The sequence below is a fragment of the Dinoponera quadriceps genome, unplaced genomic scaffold, assembly GCF_001313825.1.
Source record: "Dinoponera quadriceps isolate SergipeBrazil2010 unplaced genomic scaffold, ASM131382v1 scaffold555, whole genome shotgun sequence".
In the NCBI taxonomy this organism is placed as follows: domain Eukaryota; kingdom Metazoa; phylum Arthropoda; class Insecta; order Hymenoptera; family Formicidae; genus Dinoponera; species Dinoponera quadriceps.
The window spans coordinates 799,421-818,067 of NW_014554717.1; the positions used below are offsets into that span (position 1 = coordinate 799,421).

The following is an 18,647-nucleotide window of genomic DNA, read 5'->3' on the forward strand; positions in this document are numbered from 1 at the left end:
GGGGGGGGGGGGGGGGAGGGAGTGAGTGAGATAGGGAGAAAGACACACGATCGTGTAAGCGCGAGAAGCGGAAAAAAAGGAAAAGCAAGAGACGCACACACACGTACGCGCTTTCGACGCTCCTTTCCTGCCCGATTCTCTCGTTCTTTAACGTCGCGGGACGTGCGGCATCGTGCACACGCGCAGGTTGTCGGCATCGTACACACACACACACACAGGAACACACAACGTACAAACGTACACCCGCCGCGGATACAGACACCAGAGAGGCACATACGCGGCACAAGGGGCGCGAGCCTGCCGAATCCAGCCAAGTCCAAAGTCCTTAATCCCGTGGGGTGATCCTGGCCCCGCCCGTACGCGAAGGAACCACACCCCAGCGAGAGAGAGCGAGAGAGAGGAGGAGGAATTCACGATCCGGATTTAGCAGGCTACTGGTAAGCTCCCGGCATCACCGGTCAATTCTTTCTCCGCGTCTCTCTTCACGTCTTTCTCTTCTTTCGCTTTCCTTTTCTTCTTCTTCTTCTTTTTTTTCTTGTTTCTCTTCGCTCTCGGCGATGCGACTGCAAAAGTAACCTTGCTCTCGCGGCTCCTTAGGGATAGGGCGGCCAAGAGAAAAGAGAGAGAGAGAGAGAAAGAGGAGAGTAAGCATCGGCTTCCTCGATCTCAACTCGCGGCCCCCCTCGCCCCGCCCCCCTCCCCCCTCCGTTTCGCCGTCTCCGTCTGGCCCGATAGTGCACATGGCCTCGTTCCATGCTGGATGCAGGTTGCAACGCGGTCGCACAGGTTAGGTTCGCGTCTGCGACACGAAGGGCGGAAGCGAGAAGGGCAGGCAGGGTAGGTCGTGAATCCGCGATGCATGCGCTCGGCCGACGAGCGGCCCGAACCCGCGAATCCACCACTTGCGGGTAATTAGTACTAATTACGCGCGCGCGCAAAAGTCGGCCGACTGCACACGCTGATCCTCACAGACGGTCTTCGTGAGACTCGCGGTGTCTTTGATCGCGAAATCCTCGAGAGAACGGCAGAAGCCGAGGTATTAATTGTTTATGCTCCATAAAAGCAGAGAGAAAGAGAGAGAGAGAGAGAGATGCATGAGTCCAACAGCGAGAAGTAGAAATTTGGGTGAAACGTGATCGTCGCTTAAAACGGGGGTCTACAATGAGAATGTAAGACGTAAGATTTGAGAAATTGACCAATCATGATTGATTTTTCTCCTATAATTCGACTGTGATTGGTCAATTTCTTAAGTCTTGCGTCTTAAATTCTCTCATTGCAGACTCCGCTTAAAGAGGCTCGATTCGTCCGAAGCGGCCGGATTCGCAGCTCGCGAGTGGTAACTTCGCGCGATTCCGGTGGACGAAATTGAAAGAAACAGGGAGAATAGGTGCAATATGACGAGCGCGTCGTCGGGCGGACATTAATTACGTCGATGGTGTTGGAATCCGTTTGACGCAGACACGGGGGCGGAAAGTTGCGCGTGTTACGAGACCGCCGTGATCTGGCCTCGAATTTAGCGGCGACGTGTGGACTCGAACGTGTGCGTGACATTTCGCATGCAAAATGCTGCAGCTGGCAGCTGATGGGGGCGATTTTGGATTGATTTGCGTCCCGGCCGTTGTTGCGATCCGGCTGTAATTTCTGGCCGGCGCCGCGCGGTAACCGGTTTCTCCGGTGAAAATCGCTCGCGGCGAGCGAGCGTTTCGTCGAACCAGGCTGCCAGGGTGTCTTGTAAATATCGGGGCGCGCACGAAATCTCGGGAAGAAATTGTTTTGTTTCATACGAGGAGAGAATTGCGCGGACGGCGATTACGAGCTGAGATATAAATCGCCCGTGCGCGATATATCCCGCGCGCCGCTGAATAAATGTTTCGTCATGGGAAAATGTCGCGCGCGTGGCGATATATTAAATAGGCGGAGCGTGTAATCTTTCATAAGGAGAAAATGGAAAAGTAACGAAGCGGAAGCCTTGTGTAGCTCTACGGAGGGGGTGTCGGGAAGGAGTTCTTGTTTTAACCACACACACACGGACACGTTGATGCGGAGCGTCACGATATTGATATCGTTTAATATCATTCGCTGCTCGCGGAAGGAAATAGCATTTGAATAATGTATACATTCCGTGAAAACACATTTTATACGACTGCTGTTTCGCAGAGGACGCTGCAAATCGCGTAATACAAATAGACGCTTTAAAAACAATTCTCATCGAAATGAATTACGAGCGTATATTGACATGAACAAATATTGACAGGATAGTTACGCCCCTGCCGGCCGTCCGGAGGGGGACGAATTATTCCCCAGTCATCGACTTTACAATCATTTTCATGCTCGGCTAGTCATTTCCATTCTTCACCGGCCGGCCGTTAAAAAACATTAATTAAAACTTTCCACGCGATGTTATCGTCGTCGAACGGTCGGATTGAGTTTGCGCAAGATCCCGGTGCCTTTCTCTCTCTCTCTCTCTCTCTCAGAAACTTTCGACCGCGCGACTCTTGAATCGCCCGCGCGTTTGAAAAGGTCCCCCGATCGATATACCGATCGGGATCGGCGAGGCAGCCCGTCTACGATTTTACCGCCGGCTTTGATGTAACTAACCCAGGAAATGTACGAAGGGCAACTTTACGGTTCGTTGGCCGTGGCCAATCACGCGCGCGTAGCAGGCTCGCAGCCGGTCGGGAGAATATAATTTACAAACTCCGGGGGTAACCGCTCGCAATAATTTATGTGCCGCGCGCCGATTTTTCCACCGTCCGGCCTCTATTTACGGGCACCATTAAATACAGCCCTCATCCCGGGGACTACCGGAGCGCGCAACGTTACGAATCGACTGGCCCGGCGTATCGGCTGCATCGCCAGCTCGCGTATCGCGCGCGCTTCTGATCTCCCGATAGCTGCTTTTACGATGCGTCGTAAGCGCATAAGCGAGTTTAGGGCCGACGGTGATTCGATCTCTCTGTTAACCTAACATTCGCGTACGCGACGAGACGAAAAATCGCATTCGGATCCGCAATGCGTAATCAGGTGTTAATTAGTTGCTAATTAGTTGCCGCAATGCCACATTCATTGCGCTGTTACGCCGTTCCTTCCGTTGGAAATTAATTTCAACGATGGAGGCGCTGACCCGTCGCACCGTTACGCTCGTACCTCCCCTCCCCCCGCCCCACCCATTGAGAAACATATGTAGAGCATTCTAATAATAAAAAACCAATATGCCAGAATTAATCGCTATTCACTGTCCTAAAGTGCGGCAATCTGAAATCGAAAATATTTCAATGTTCCGGGAAATAACGAAACGCTATAATGCATGCGCATCGAGAGTAAAGCGATAAAAGAAATAAAAGGTTCCAAATAAATGACATTTATTTCCACGCAAACGTTACGAAATGATACTTTCCAAAGCGCGCAGATTATGAAATTGTGCTTCCTAAATAAGTTCGAAAGGTAAAAGAAACACGCGTGATAAAGGCGCAACGATAAAGTGCGTGGAAGAATTACACTGAAAAAAAAAATTGCTATGTTCAAGTAAATCTTTACTAAAAAGTATTCCGATAATTTATTTACTTAATCTAAATAAAATGAATCACTACGATACTCTTTACTAAATATTCACTACGAACGTGGCAATTTTTTTCTTCAGTGTAGTTTCATATCTAAAACGACGGTTGAATTAATTAACTCGGAAATTGCTCTCGAAATGTACCGTTTGGAGTTCAGTAGGTTTCTCACGTTGAAGGGAACGCCCTCGTTATTAGTCAGGCCGGTTGATAAAAGAAAAAGAGGAAGAAAGCGTCCGATATGCGGGAGATACGAGTGGTGAATGGTCGCGCAACTAGCGCCGACAGTCGGGGGTTTTTCTCGTCGCGGGAGAGATGACCGAGCATATTCGCGCGCCGGTCGAGTTAATTTTCTGCCGATGTAAGCAGGTAAAAGCTCTCTGGCGTCGCGAACCCGAGCGGAAGAATCCCCGCGAGGCTCGTTCTCGCCGAAAATGAGTCAGTGTTGCGGGGAAACGACCAGTTAGACGAACATTAGTCTTCGCTCGACAGCAGCCCGCGCTCGCTTGTTCGGCCGGCCGGCAAAACCTAAGTAGAATTAGGTTAAGGGGTTGGCGGAACGCGAACGGAGGGCGGGGGTAGGACGGCTGGGAAGTTCGGCGATTTCTTGTAATTGAATCTGACCCTCGTCCAGTTATTGTTTCCGTTCGTACGTTGGCTTCTCCGCCGCGAACCCACGCCGGGCGCAATAATTTTTGCGGGGCACGTAATCAGAGGTATCGGGAATCCGATAAGACTCTCGCGATGTACCGTCCGGACGGAGGTCAAGACAGAAATCACGGCGGAGATGACGAGTCGTTCGACGAGGAGTTCGCCCCGTTAACGATTAAACTTTTCGGAAAGGGTCGTGTAACACCTTTTTCCGCGAATATGTTGAATTACCGGCAGCATAACGTACAATCTCTCGCGGAACTTTCAACGTTCGTTACCGGATTTATTTAAAGGAATCTATCCGCAGAATATCCTGTATATTTTTCGACGTAAACGTGTAAAACAAATTCAGTTCGATAATGTGGCATGCACTGAGAGAAAATACTTAATATTTTGCAATAATTATCATCATAATATGGAAGAATTATAATCGTCAGAAGAACTTAAGGTTAATGTTCTATTTTTAACTTCCGTTTTTTCCAAACCACATTTAGGATTTTTATGAAAAACTACTACTGATATTAATTATAGAGACATTACACAAATATTTCAGAGTTATTGACCATCTTGTTTTGAAAATGTAGCAATAGGAAATTTATAATTTATAATAATACCTGCGATACATATACATATACACTTATTTAGATATTTTCACCTCATTTGTGATATTGTGTGTACTCGTATATTTCTCTCAATTTCGCGCTAAATAAACATTTAGTACTGACATAGTTAAATAAAGTTACAGGAAAGTATTTTTTTATTTGCTGAACGTTATTTCGGCACGGAATGACATCAACGTGCGAGAGAGACGTCCCATCGTCTTATCGAGATCCCGTTTTCGGCCGCCGTGCGTTAATTTCTCGTCCGTTTCGCGTTAAAACACAGCCGGCTCTCGTTCAACGCACCGTCTCCTGTCCGACACGCTCCGGAGGAGCCTCCTCCCTTTTGTTTTTTCCCTCCACGGCAATTGTTACGTAACTAAACGTTTACAGAGCCGCCGGGGGAGGACGAGGTGCGAAGGGAAAAATGCATTGTTGCTCGCTACGGCCGCGAATAGCCCACCGTTTTATCCCGATACCCCTCGTTTCTCTCGACCGAATTCTCGTTTAATCTCACTTGACCCGCTCGAACTGTCGAAATTCTCGACGCTAACGGACACTAACCCCGCTGTTGCCGCGCGCTCTGCTCTGCAATCAGTTTCGGATCGTTTCGTGCGAGTTACACTCGCGACGATATTGTAGCACGATATTGAGTTCCGCCAGGCTCGGGGGCGATTGACATTTCGCCGCAGTTGCAAAAATTACCGGGGCCTCGCAATTGCAAAGCGCGCAAAGCGCGAGAACGATCGTTTATCTTTATCAACGACCGGTCGGAGGCTAAGCAATCTCTACGAGCTTTCCAGGCCCGAAACAGTGAAATTGCACTCGCCCTCTCTCTCTCTCTAGTAAAACCGCGGATTTCGTCGCGACAAATTTCCTTCGCGCGCTCGATTACATCGTCTCCCTCGACTTTGACCTTAAAGGTGCGGATCGACCGATCGGCATTCGAGGCACGTTGTAACGGCGACACGATTGTCGTTCACGTTCACCCCCTCACGCCTTCGCGTACGGTCGTACACGAAGCGTAACGGTAAAATGTACGCAAAGAAAAGGGCGCTCGTCGTAGCCCGTCGATACCCTTCGAACGAATCCCCCCCCCTCCGCCCACGCGTACCGGAACACGTCCGCGTCTCGTTCAAGCTCGCGCCGATCTCGGCAGAGCAATTAAGCTGCTTTATTGGCGGACAAATGAAAAAAGCGCAGAGAAAAAGAGAAAAGCGAGCGCTCATCGCGTCTCGCCGCGAGAGCGCACCACGGCTCGGATTAAAAGCGAGCTTTTTCACGAGCCGCCGTCGGCCGCGCGCTGAAGCTTTGTATTAACGGGGCGAGTCCCGGCGACGTGTCGCGCTCCCGCCATTAATGACTATCGCCGCCGCTCCGGACATCGAGCGCGATATTTAATCGCGCCTCCGCCACGCGGCGTCATTTTTATCGGCGAGCTTTTGTTTTTCCCTCCTTCTCTTTTCCCGCCCTCTCTTTTCCGAGCGACGGGACAAAATGCGAGTTCAGCGGCGGTCCGGCGGGACACGGTTTCGACTACTGGGGGCTGCATCGCCGCCGCGATGCATCATCGCCGCGGCGCATCGTCGGCGTCAAAACCGGAGTGGCGGTGTGACGCGCGCGCGCCGGCAACGAGGTATTATCGAGCCGACGCGCCGCACACGGCTGCCTGTGAACGAATAAATTGCTCTGGCCGTTTTTTTTTTTTTTTTCCACGAGATAGTGCCTTGCTAGTTCGGAGTGCGCGCGCGGATAAACTCTCAGAGGGGGTTGATCGACACCAGTTGCCGAAATTGCGTGAGCGCGAGGCGCTCGACGGGGCGGCGGGCTCGTTAAACTGCGAAACTAGCGGAATTTCTGCAACGCGGCTCGAAACAAAGCACAGAATAACGAACGCAGTTTGCGTTCACCCGGCGATCGCCGAAGGAAGACTCCGCTTCGAAAGCCGTGGCGCGTCGGCGAAGGAGGGACGGCGAGATGCGATTGATCTCGTGTTCTCTTAAATCGAGTAAGTGCGAGTGACACCGGTCGAATCAGCGAAATAATGCTTTATCACCGATGATCAATGAATATTCGTTAATTTTTCATGGAAACACTTCCGCTTAGCTTTTCTGTCTTACACTGAGGAAAAAAGACTTAGGAATTTATTTGCGAAGTGTAAGGTTTATTTCAATACGGCGAAATAAACTTTTATTCCTAGCGAATAGACGGTCTCCTATTAATGACAGGCAAAAATCATCATTCGAGTCTCATTAATTCGGGCAGAATTACGGATGTCCCTATTACCGCCTTGAACGTGACAATTTACAGAACTCTTATTTATACCAAATACTCAATTTTGAAGTTTCTGCGATCAGATCCCCTTGCTATTGACGGACTTTTTCAGCCAAATTTCGACCGACTTACAGTTCCGTACTTAACCAGGACTCCCAATGACCATTGACTATTTCTCAATGACAACACCCACCGATTGCACTTTAGATAGTGCAACGATGACAGGCGACGAAGCCACACAAACGACGATCTAATTTATCCTCCGGCTGTTTCGCACCTTCACCTCTACGACCGTCGACGTCGATCACTTTCGGCGGCGATGCGCGGCGAAAGACGCGAGCTCCGTTATTACGTCGTCGACGGTAAGGTCGCGATCAGCGTGAGGCGGAATGATCGCGTATCATCAGCTACGAATTAATTCGGCGAGGAGGCTCCCCCGGTAAAAGACAGAAATTTACGACGGTAAGAGCACGGAGGCGGCGGCCATTTTTCAGTGTCAGCCTCGCGGCAGGTACGTTCATTTAATCGGCCGCATGCGCGCGCGTTTCTCCGGCCCTCCGAAATGCCAGAGTCCATCGGCGCACACACGGTTCCGACATAATCTGTCCTTCGAGTGCCGACGCAAGCGAGAAGCGATCGAAGGCATTCGCTCGCGAGATCGACGCCGATTGCGCCGCCGGCACGCGATAGCGGCTTTTCGCCGGGCGGCGGTTTCGTAGGTCGAGGGTTGAAGGTCTCTCCCGCCGCCGTGGCCGCAATCTGCAACTTTGACCTCCATATTTAAGCAGACAAAGCCGCGCCGCGCTCGTTACGGGCGAACTGTGTACACACACATGCACTGTGCGACGTGTCCGTAAAACGGTGGCCTAAAAAGCGTGCCGGCCGCCCTTGGAAACTCGTAGATTCTGTGAGGAATGTCTCGAGATCGATCGTGCGTGTGTGTCTGGTGGGAGGGAGGCCGCTCGAAGATCTTCAATTTCCAGCGTGGAATATCCTGACACAGTTCAGTGCTCGGCCGCTGTGTACGCGAAAGGACACAAAGCGGGTAATTCTGGCGCGTTTCCGTACGTACAATCGACTCGGCGATCGCGGCATAACTTCGCTTCTCGTTTCCTCGGCCGCTTTCCTTCGTTCGTGCCGCGACGTCGTTAAAACTACCATTCTCACAGCTAATCCTCGCGATTGGTCGCCGCGGCCTCACTCGCTCGCTCACATCTAGCCGCCGCCGCCGGGACTTTTCTAATCGTTCGCGGAACGAAAACCGATTTCCAGCCGAGGTGCCGCAATTAAGCTCACGAACACGACAGAGATCTCCCTCCCCTTCCACCCTTTCCCCCTCTCGTTCGCGAGGACGGTAACTTTCGTTTCGGCCGCGAGCACCGATAAAAGTCGCGACTCGTTCCGCGGCCGCTTTGCGCGGCCGGGTTATCGATGTATTTTTTGTTATCGAACCCTTTTTTATCAGCGACGAGAGCGAGCTCGGAGGAACGTCAGCCAGCCGTGCTCGCCGCTTTGTGCGCTCGAGAGAAATATCGACGCGTGCCGGGCGTATAAACTGCAGTTTACTCAGCTGACGGGATTGACAATTCGCGGTTATTCGCGCGAGATCGAGTTCGCGCTTGTCACTCCGTGACGGTGGCGCTGCGTGACGACTGATCTTGGATTTTTAAGAGGATCCATTCCGGTATCTCAGCTCGACGATGAAAAAATGACGCGCGTAGTCGCGACGGATTTCACGTTTGATATCGTATGGGCGTTGTAATTAAACGCGCATCACGCGCCGAGCGATTTCAGGACGGTTCCTCTCGGTTAAGTTAAAAATGACGACGAAATTTCGAGCGAATGATCGAAAACGATCGCGCGCGCGCAAGTAACAGCCCAATTAACTCGGTTGTCGCACGCGCACGCATTCATAACGCGCGATTTGTTATAAAACGCGGAGCTAACGCCGCGCACAATGGGAGTACGCTTGCAAAACCGCGGGCAACGTTGTGAAAAGCAATTTTTGATTCGTACCCCTACGGCGAACATATTTTTTCTGTGTCCCTCCGGCTAAAAAAAAAAAAGAGGAAGAAAAATCGGCGGCGGAAGGCAATCGAGTGTCGCTTTGATAGCCGACCAACGCATCGGCCACAGATTTATCCGGGGACTGCGATAACGTGACGCTTTATGGGAAATCGATTTCCATAAAACTCTCAATTATATATACACACATACATAAATATATATAAAATTGTGTAATAATATATAAGAATTATATACAGGGTGTTCGATAATTATCTTTGAATTCAGGGAGGTTAAAAATAACTAATTGTTCATTAACTAGTGCCATCTTTGCAAAATGATATATGACTTTTCTGCCTATTTTATCTGCATATACACATTTGTGTGTGTGTGTGTGTGTGTGTGTGTGTGTGTGTGTGTACACATAAATATGCATTGTAAAAAATTCAGTATGAAATTTAACACATTTCATATGTTACAAAAGATCCATTCAAATACAAATTTGTATGTTTACTTTAATGCAAGGTGAATATATGTTGAAAAATAACACAAATATTAACTCAGAAATTAGCACAAAATTAATACGTAAATCGACGCTGAAATATAAAACGTGTTTATAGTACAAATGTTGAATATGGACACACCACAAAATATTGAAATGACATAAACAGAATATATTAAATTAATACGGGTATGTTAAACATTTAACACAAAAACTTTAACAAGAACAAATTTTAACACAAGTTCAAAATATTTTTTCGTGATGTATATGTATGCAGAAAAAAGTGCTAGAATCAATTAAATAATTATCCCAGTATTTCTTAACAAATTTTCACTTGATCCAAATAATATTTATTCGATCCAAGTTAAATATTCTCTAAGTAAATTATCCAAGTAAATTATTTATCTTACCTAAATTAAATTAAAATCCAAGTAAAAATTTACTAAGGGATATTGGAGTAATTATTTACTTGAATTTACATTTTTATTTTCTAAATTAAATTAAAATCCTAAACCTAATCCTAAACCTAAATTAAATTAAAATCCAAGTAAAAATTTACTAAGGGATATTGGAGTAATTATTTACTTGAATTTACATTTTTATTTTCTGCATACGTACACATTGCTGTAAATAAATATGCCCACACAGCAAAAATGTCCCAAATATATCGTAAGAATATCCTAGATATAAAAGATATATTTTGGACATTTCTGCTGCGTAAGTGATATATATATATATATATATATATATATCAGTGCGACGGCGCGACTAGTGATGTCTATCGCATTTACACTTTACAACCGTGAGCACGGTAATTGAAACCGCCGCTCTACAGAACCGAGCCGCCGCTCTGCCAGGTGTAATTAAAGCGGCTTTCTTGTAACCGTCCTCGGCGACAGCTGATCTGTAACCAACACTCGGGAGCGACGACGCACGGTGAAACGTAGTCGTTTAAAAACCAGCCGTGTGTCTCGTCTAATACCGCTTGGTTTACCAGCAATACTTCCGTGATCCCTCGTTCGACAAATATCCGACGTATCAGCGCGCGCAAACTCCAACACATACCCGAGGAACGCCCTCGCGAGACCCGCGAATCGCGCGCGTAACGATAACGACGATAAATGCACGGAGAAGGAAGATTTTGCTGGCACGGCTAATTATAATTTAGTTGAAAATGTCTCGCTGCTGTAGCTAAAAATTTGCTGCTGTAATTAAAACTTCCGTTACTGTTGCCGGGTGCATTAGTTGCCATACTTAATATACATCTATACTGAGAAGAAGGGACTTAAAAATTTATCTGTGAAATATAAAGTTCGTTTCGCAGAAATGAGCGTTTATTTAAATACGGCGAACTTAGGTATATTTCAGAAGAATATATATATCGTCATCATAGTAACATTTTTTTCCCAACCGATAAATATCGCAGAAAATGTCACGAGAAACATTCATTTCGCAAAATTTCAATTTCTTCTTCTCAGTGTACCGTAGCTAAACTTGTAGGCGTCCGTATGTTTCAAATTTAGCTGGCGTGTAGACACTAAAGTCTCAGTTACAACATCAACATTTTTAGCTTTTACAGCAGCGAAACATTTTCAGCAAAACCTTGATTAGTCACGCCAGCGAGGAATCTTTTTCCCGTGCGCGCGGCCGCTATCGTTCGTCAATTGATTCATCCAGTCACGCACGCTGCAACTAGCATTGCGCAACGACACGGAATGTGTCGATGGTGTGCGCGCGTCCGCGAGCATTGACAGCCGGTATTCATCACCCTCGGCGCGATCCATCCCGAGCCGGTGCTCAATTTTTCCTTTGTTCACCTTCCACGAACCTACTCGGCGCTCTTATTCCTTCTTTTTCTGCCGTGACGAATAGCAGTCATCGATTCCGCGCGTCTCCTTCCCCTCCGCCCCCCGAGTCCTCATCACGGTGTCAACCGTCCGAGGGTAAGCTTGTAATCCGATTACGCCGCTTTGCGCTACCCGCTTCCCGCGCGCAAACGCGTATGGCGCGTTTCGGAATTCCGTGGAAATCGCGAGTCCGCCGTTCGCGAAGCGAACTATAGTAAGGCGATCGCAGGCGGGCAGATATTACGCAGATATCAAGCGGACAATTTTAGAATCGACTATATCGATCCGGTTGACTAGGAGAGAAAAAGAGAGAGAGAGAGAGAGAGGAGTAAAAAAATGATTCAGGGATAAAAACATACCCCCGAGGTCTCCGACGTCTCGCCGCCGGCGGCGCTGTATCGGCGTCGAGCTCCATTCAGCCAGGTTACCGTGTCTGGTGTGCCTAAGTGGCGGACTCGCGGTGCCGCGTTGTAAAAGTCTCGTAGATTGGGAGCGAATCGTGACTGGAAGCCGAAAACGCTACTCACGAAGTTAACGCGCGTCCGTGCGCGCATGAGCCCGATGTAATCTGTTTTCCCTTCAATCAACGGCCCCCGCGACTTGGATATTTTCCGGTAGAGAGCGACTTTTCGCTCGCGATAATTCCGCTGAGGATTGATCGGGGGTAGCTGGGTCCGTCGAACCATCTTCTTGAGAATCCCTCTAAATTTATAGCTGTATATTGAAGAAGACACTATTGTATATTAAATACTATTTCCACGTCCGTAAAGTTAGAAAACGATTGACCATTCGGAAGCTGAAATATTCGCAGCTAAAGATGACGCTATTTTTATTACTATTACACGTATTCCTTGAGGTTAACGTCCTCTTTTTAACTTCTATTTTCAATTCCCCCTAAGCTACATTTAGGATTTCAATGAAATAGTGTTACTGTACTATTGACTATTTTAGAAACATTATATAGGTATTTCAGAATTATCGATAATTTTGTTTTGAGAATAAAGGGAAGTGTACAATTTATAATAATAATATCCGCAGTATGGAAATGTACAATTTATAATAGTAATATCCGCAGTACACGCATATATTTAATATTTATATTATAAATATCTGTATACCACTTTCAGGCGTGCAACTGTAGTAGTAATTCGACTAACGTGTCGTATAAATGAAGGATTAATAAAAGAGAAATAAAAAAATAAATAACACCTCCGTATTTGCAATATTGTATGCACGTTTGTCTTAATTTCGCTCAAAACTAACACTTATTATCTCGACAGTTAAATCAAATTACGGGAAAGTATTTTTCTTTCGGTAAATAATAAATTTATGTGGGATCTTTTTGATATCGCCACTGAAAATCCGACGTTCTACAGACCAGCCGCTTTGAAAGGCTCGATGAGAAAATATATTATGCGCGCGCGTACGACGATTGAAACGTGTGTAGGCGCATGTTACTGTAAATGCCATTAAAATGGTATTCGGTGACAGAGACAATTTGATAATTCAATCCGTTAAGCACATGTTTTAACAGGATCGCTTTAACGTTTGCTTTTGCTCGATTATGATTTTCCCACTACTTTTTCGTTTAAACATTCTAAATAAATACGATTACATTTATCTCTCTATTGCGATCGCATTTTCACCGGATTTATCGTATTGATACGTTCAATATTATGCTTGTACGCTATCTCGTCAGCTCCCAGCGATATTAACCGTAATTTAAACATCTCTTTGTACATTTCGATATTTAAATGTTTGAATATTCGTCGGAGGGGAAAAGAGGTTCCCTTGTCTCCACGGGACAATAGTACTCGCTTTTGGACCAACTACTTTGTAAATCATACACATTTTCACAAGTGGCCGTTTGCACGCACGCTCCGATGCGTCCGTTTCCCGGAGCGAGCGCACGCATGCACGAGAGCCGGGAGAGCCCTTTTCCCCCGGTGACGTCATAATTTTTGGGGATACGGCACTTACAAGCCTTGGTATGTCGGGTTTCCCGAGCTGCGCGCGATATACACCAAGAACCCGAGATCTCCGGCGAAGTGGCGCGACGACGACGAGCCAAAATTGCATCCGCCAGCCAGCCAGCTCGCGAGCTAGCTGGCTCGTCTTTCGAGTACGGTATCAATCTCGAATTCCCCGCCTACGCGCGAATGCCGAACTCGAGTGCACTTGGGAACTCGACTGGTCTCGACGGGGCGGGCTGCGATGTCGTCGAAAGCCGGCGCGTCCCGAATATAATATTTCAGCGGGCGCGCGCGCGCGCGCCACTCGGTGCATCGGGAACCGGGAAGTCTCGAGTTCGCGTTCTCCCTTTCGCTCGAGAAGAAAGAGAGAAGAGGAGAGAGGATGGAAGAGAAAGATCCTCCCCCGACACGGCGTATTATTCGAAAGTTACGACGAGGCGGCCGTACACTTCACGTCGCCGGGATTGCCGGGGTGATCCCGGACGGAGAACGGCTCTCCTAATTCGGCCTTAATGACCCTTTAAGCGGAATTTAAACGCGCCCGCGTAGCCGACGTAACTTAGGCGAACCCTTGGCGTCGACTCTTATTCACCGGCACGACGCTCAGCCTCGAAAACTGAAGCGCACCTCCCCGCTCGTCCGAAATCGAATCTCCGCACGCAGCTATCCCGGAATTGATAGCGCTTAATTCCATCTTCTCGAGACGTCGGCATCCGTATCCGGCGATATATCCGACGTCGCATTGGAAAATATACACACGTAAAAGCCGCGACGCGGTAAATCTCTCCGGATAAAAGGTACAATAAAGATCGTTCTTTATCATATTGAAGGCTCCGACGGCACACAACCAGTGAGAGTGACAGGTTAGAAGAAGAACCGTCGCTGGGTGGTTGGGCGCGATAATTTCAATATTAGCGGGAGGATAATGTTGTTCGACAGTGCAATGTATGTGCCGAAGTTATCTCGCAAACTCCCGACGCACGTGGAATACTGTAACTTTCCGCGTTGAGCCGACCCTTAAGGGATGCCAAGGTCGATGACAAACTGGATAAGATCGATAACGTAGAGGCGATCCCCAAAGTATTATAATATATACATGAATATGTAAACACTCGCATGATCACGCTATTCTTTTCGTATTTCTCGTACTGTAGATCTTACGTTAATGTAAGTGCGATACTAATTTGAACACGATGAATGTGCGCTATATTATTTCGCTATATCTGACAGCAAATCTAATCAAGATACACTGGAAAGGGGGTTCAGTAATAAATACTAAAATTTGATGGATACTCGCCGACCAAATGTTTGATCACTGCAACCGAATAATTTAGCTCCGTATACTAAATATACGATATATACGGAACTACAGTACTGTACATGCGGTATATGGAACTAAATTATCTGCAGCAGCTAAACAATTTAGCGGAAATTATTCAACGAGTCTTGGTAATTGTTGCCAATTCCTTTTTTCCGGCGTATCAGATAAATATTTGCCTCGGCAGATAGAGATATCACTTGGAAGCCTTTAATCATTTTCACCACGTACCGTGCAATGCTTCCATTCATTTTTACTTTCACCCGTGTAAAATTACTTACGTTTCTGTGCAATCGATGAAGCCGTAAACTTCGCAGAAAAAACAAACATCAGTATTCTGTCGGTAAAGTTCTCAAGTACGGCATCCCCTTAATTCCGCGATTAATACTCTCGATATTAATTTGATCCCCCTCTAAATTTACCGGGCTTTCTACAAGAGCCATCAGTGATTATTGAAGAAAAGGAAAAATAATAATAAACTCTGCATCGCGTGCATCTGCATTAGGGCGGAGGCTGGGTCGGCCGCGCGTCACCTGCACGACTCAGAAAAATAGAGTCACGAGGCGTGCTCATTAAAGCGACGACGTTGCTTCGCCGGGATTATCAGAGAACATCCCCCGGTCCGTCCGTCCGTCTTTTCTCTCTTCCACTTCCATTTACATGCGCCCCCTCCCGGCTCTTCCCTGCGGCTTCCGCCGTCAACCCTCACGCCGCTGCCTGCACTCACATTGGCCTACTTATTCTATCCCGGTATTATGCAAGCCAGGTCGTTCGAGACTTAGTACACGGTTAAGTAAGTTTGCGCTGCCGCCTGCTTTAGGCAGCTCGTAGACACCGCTTAAGCACAGCTACCTGTGTTCCCGCGTAATTTGCGCGACTATGCGCGTCAGCCGCTGCACGCTCTCTGCCGCGGGTGCTGACGGAGTTTTTTTTTCCCCGATTCGACGACTGTACGGAATTTTCCGAATCGCGAGGGAGATTCCTTCTTGAAAAATACTGCAAAACGGAGATCGACGGAGGGGCGGCGAAGCGAGTCTCTCGGCGGGAGGGATTGTTTGACGGGAAGACGCCCGAACCTCGTTCCGTCGCGCCGACGCGGATATCGCGCGAAAACCGCTATAAATAATTCAGGAATAGCGCGTAGCGGGCGAGAGAGTAATTCGTCGTATCAACTCGCGATTAATTAGCATCTTGATGCTATTTAGCGTCGCGGCGCGGTGCGATGAATATTCATCGGCGACAAAAGTGGCCGACAAAAACGCCGGGGCCGTTTGACTAGCGAGCCGGAGTATTTAAATCCCATTAAATCGCGCGCGCCACCGCCTCCTCGTATCGGAATCCGCGCGAAAGTAAGTTATTTACGAGGAAACTCTCCGCGCGCGCGCACACGTTCGCACCGAAACGATTTCGGCGAGAGTCGTTAAAGCGCCGCCGCGCCGCTGTGGTTTCGACGCGCGCTGCCTGATGAGGAAGCTGTCGGTGCTGAAATAGAAAGACGTTCTCTCCGCTCGAGGAGGAAACGACGCGATTCTCAGCTAACGATTCCGCGTTTAAAAAACATTATCAACGGAATCCGGCTTTGACGACGCCACGACGGCGGCGGTCATCGAGTTCTTCTCGCGACACGCGCCCCGTGAAGTTCGCGTTCGAGAAATTCATAACTCCGGCTTCTTCCTCCCCTCCCCCCTCTCACTCTCGCTCTTTCTTGCTCGTCGAAACTTTTTCATGCAACGCGCACACCATCCCGTCGAAGCGGCGCGGCAATAACTCACAGTCAACGAAAACACGGGAGTCCGTCTTCTTCTGAAAGGCGAGGGGGAGGAGGGGGTTGGAACAGTCACACTGCCGCTTTTCGAGCCGAGCAGATACCTTAATGATTTTCGTCCGGCACGCAACGGGCGTAATTCAACGTCCGAATCTAGCTATAAACGTCGCCTTTTATTATGCAGATTGCGGCCAAATGGAATAACCAGTCATGCGCCGCGCGCGCGCGCGCAGGGGAAACGGGTGATGTTTAAACAGCGATAATCAATAGCGACGCTGCGAGTTACGTGAAAAGGTTGGAAAACGCTCGCGTCGTTTCGGGACCGGAGGGGGAAGAAGCGAGAAGAGAGAAAAAAAGCACGCTTCTGTAAAATCGAGCGAAGAAACGGCCGATCGGGGAATTAAACGCGCGCGAGCCGCGAATTGCAATAAGAGAACGGAAGGCGGGAGAACGTGGGGGAGGCCAGCTCGGTAGATAGGATGGCCGGAGGGGTACGTGACGCGGGAATCTCGGGGAATCGCATTCAAAAGCGGCGACGACGACGTCTCAATGGCGCTCGGCGTCTGATCTCGCTCGCAAGTCAGCGAACCGCGAGAGCCGATCCGCTGACCCGGCCGACACCTTTTATATTGGTTTTCACGGCGAGAGAGAGAAATACGCGCGGAGGAAAGTAAATTCCCCTTCCCCGTCCCTCGACCCCTCCCATCAGCCCGCTCCCTCACCGCCCCTAATCCTCTTCCACCCGCTGGGAAACCTGTGGCCCCGGTCCTGCCCTCTCTCTCCCCGCGGTTATTGCTCGGCGTAGCCGGAGAAGTCGCTGCGGCGCGAAACGGCCGGCGGAAGCGAGACGAGACAAGCGAAACGGCTAAGTGCACTTCCCTCCGGCACGTTCGATTCAATTGCATCTGCGGGCTACTGACCGACTCAATAGAGAGGAGGCTCCGAACCACCGCCACTCAACCCCTCGCTGCATCCTCGGTCTCCGCTTCTCGAGTGCGTCGTTCGAGATCCGTCTCCGCAGCTCGTCTCTCTCTCTCTCTCTCTCTCTTTACTTACCTTTCCGCTTCGGCTCCGCCAGCCACCTCGAGCCTCTCGTACCGAAAAGAAAAGCGATCACCGGGGTTGGGGGAACACAGCGGAACCGCGCCGTGAGCTTCCCGGCTTTCCCAACTTCTCGCCCGGCCGCGTAAATCGTGGCTTTAATGCGCCCACGGCGCCGTTACTTCTTGAAATATCGCGTCCCACCGGCTCGCGAAACGTCCGCGCGATATACGGGTTCTCTCTCGGCAGGTATTACGAAGTTCTAATCGCTTTGTACTTGTATAAGAAAAGCTCGCTCGCTCGCTCGTTCGCGCGCGCGCAGCCGAATTTTTCAGCTTGCGTTAATATTTCACTCAGCTCGTTTCGCGCGCGACGCACGTCCGAGCGTTGCGTTTCGCGGTCTTTCGCGACTCGCTGAGTCACGCGAACACGCGCGGGAGACAATTGTCCTACTACGTGAATCGCGGCCGCGTGGAAACAACGCTCGATCGACCGGCCGACGACGAGGGGAAACTCGAACTCGGCTGAATTCTCCGGTTCCTCGAAGTTTCAATCAATCGTCCCCCCCCCCCGCTTCTCACTCTCTCCTCCACGTGCGATCCCGTTGCCGCTCGCCGGCATTTCCTTCAACAGCTTCGGCATTTTCGAGCATCTCGCGTCAAAGGATCGCCGCGAAATCGCCGATCGTCGGACAACGACGTCCGACGCCGACGCTTTATCGGGAATCCACGGAATGCGGCGTCCTCGGCGGGTCTCGCAGGCTTCCGGAAAACCGCGGAAATTTCAATCGTTTCCGGATCCTTGGCTCTTCCTCTCCCGCTTGTTGTTTCCCCCTCCCCCCCACATAGTTGCGCCCGCGTTCCTTCGCCGGCATCGCGCGATGTATAAACCCGGCTGGTTAAAGGGCAGCGGCGCGCGTGCAGGAGCCGCGAATCGGTATGCCGCGCCGTTTCCACCTGCAGTTTTGCGGTCGGTGAGGCGGCGATGCAGTTGCAGCTGCGGCCGGTCGTGCGGCTCGTCGGGCGGCGACGCGTTTTGCGGCAGAAGCGCGGTCGTTATGCCGTAATGCGAATCGTCGCCGAGCCCCCTCCCCCTCCTCCGCTCTCACTCCCTCCC

At 49.3% G+C, this 18,647-nt stretch overlaps 1 protein-coding gene across 10 annotated transcripts in view; it reads left to right on the top strand.

The window, feature by feature from the left end:
* Positions 1–12: 12 nt before the first annotated feature.
* LOC106741126 (protein turtle-like) overlaps positions 13–18,647 on the top strand; it is a 123,857-nt gene continuing 105,222 nt past the window's right edge. For all 10 annotated transcript variants that reach the window (XM_014612796.1, XM_014612800.1, XM_014612806.1 and 7 more), the window contains exon 1: positions 13–437. The gene's annotated coding sequence lies outside the window, so the exon portion shown is untranslated. The remainder of the gene's footprint in view (positions 438–18,647) is intronic.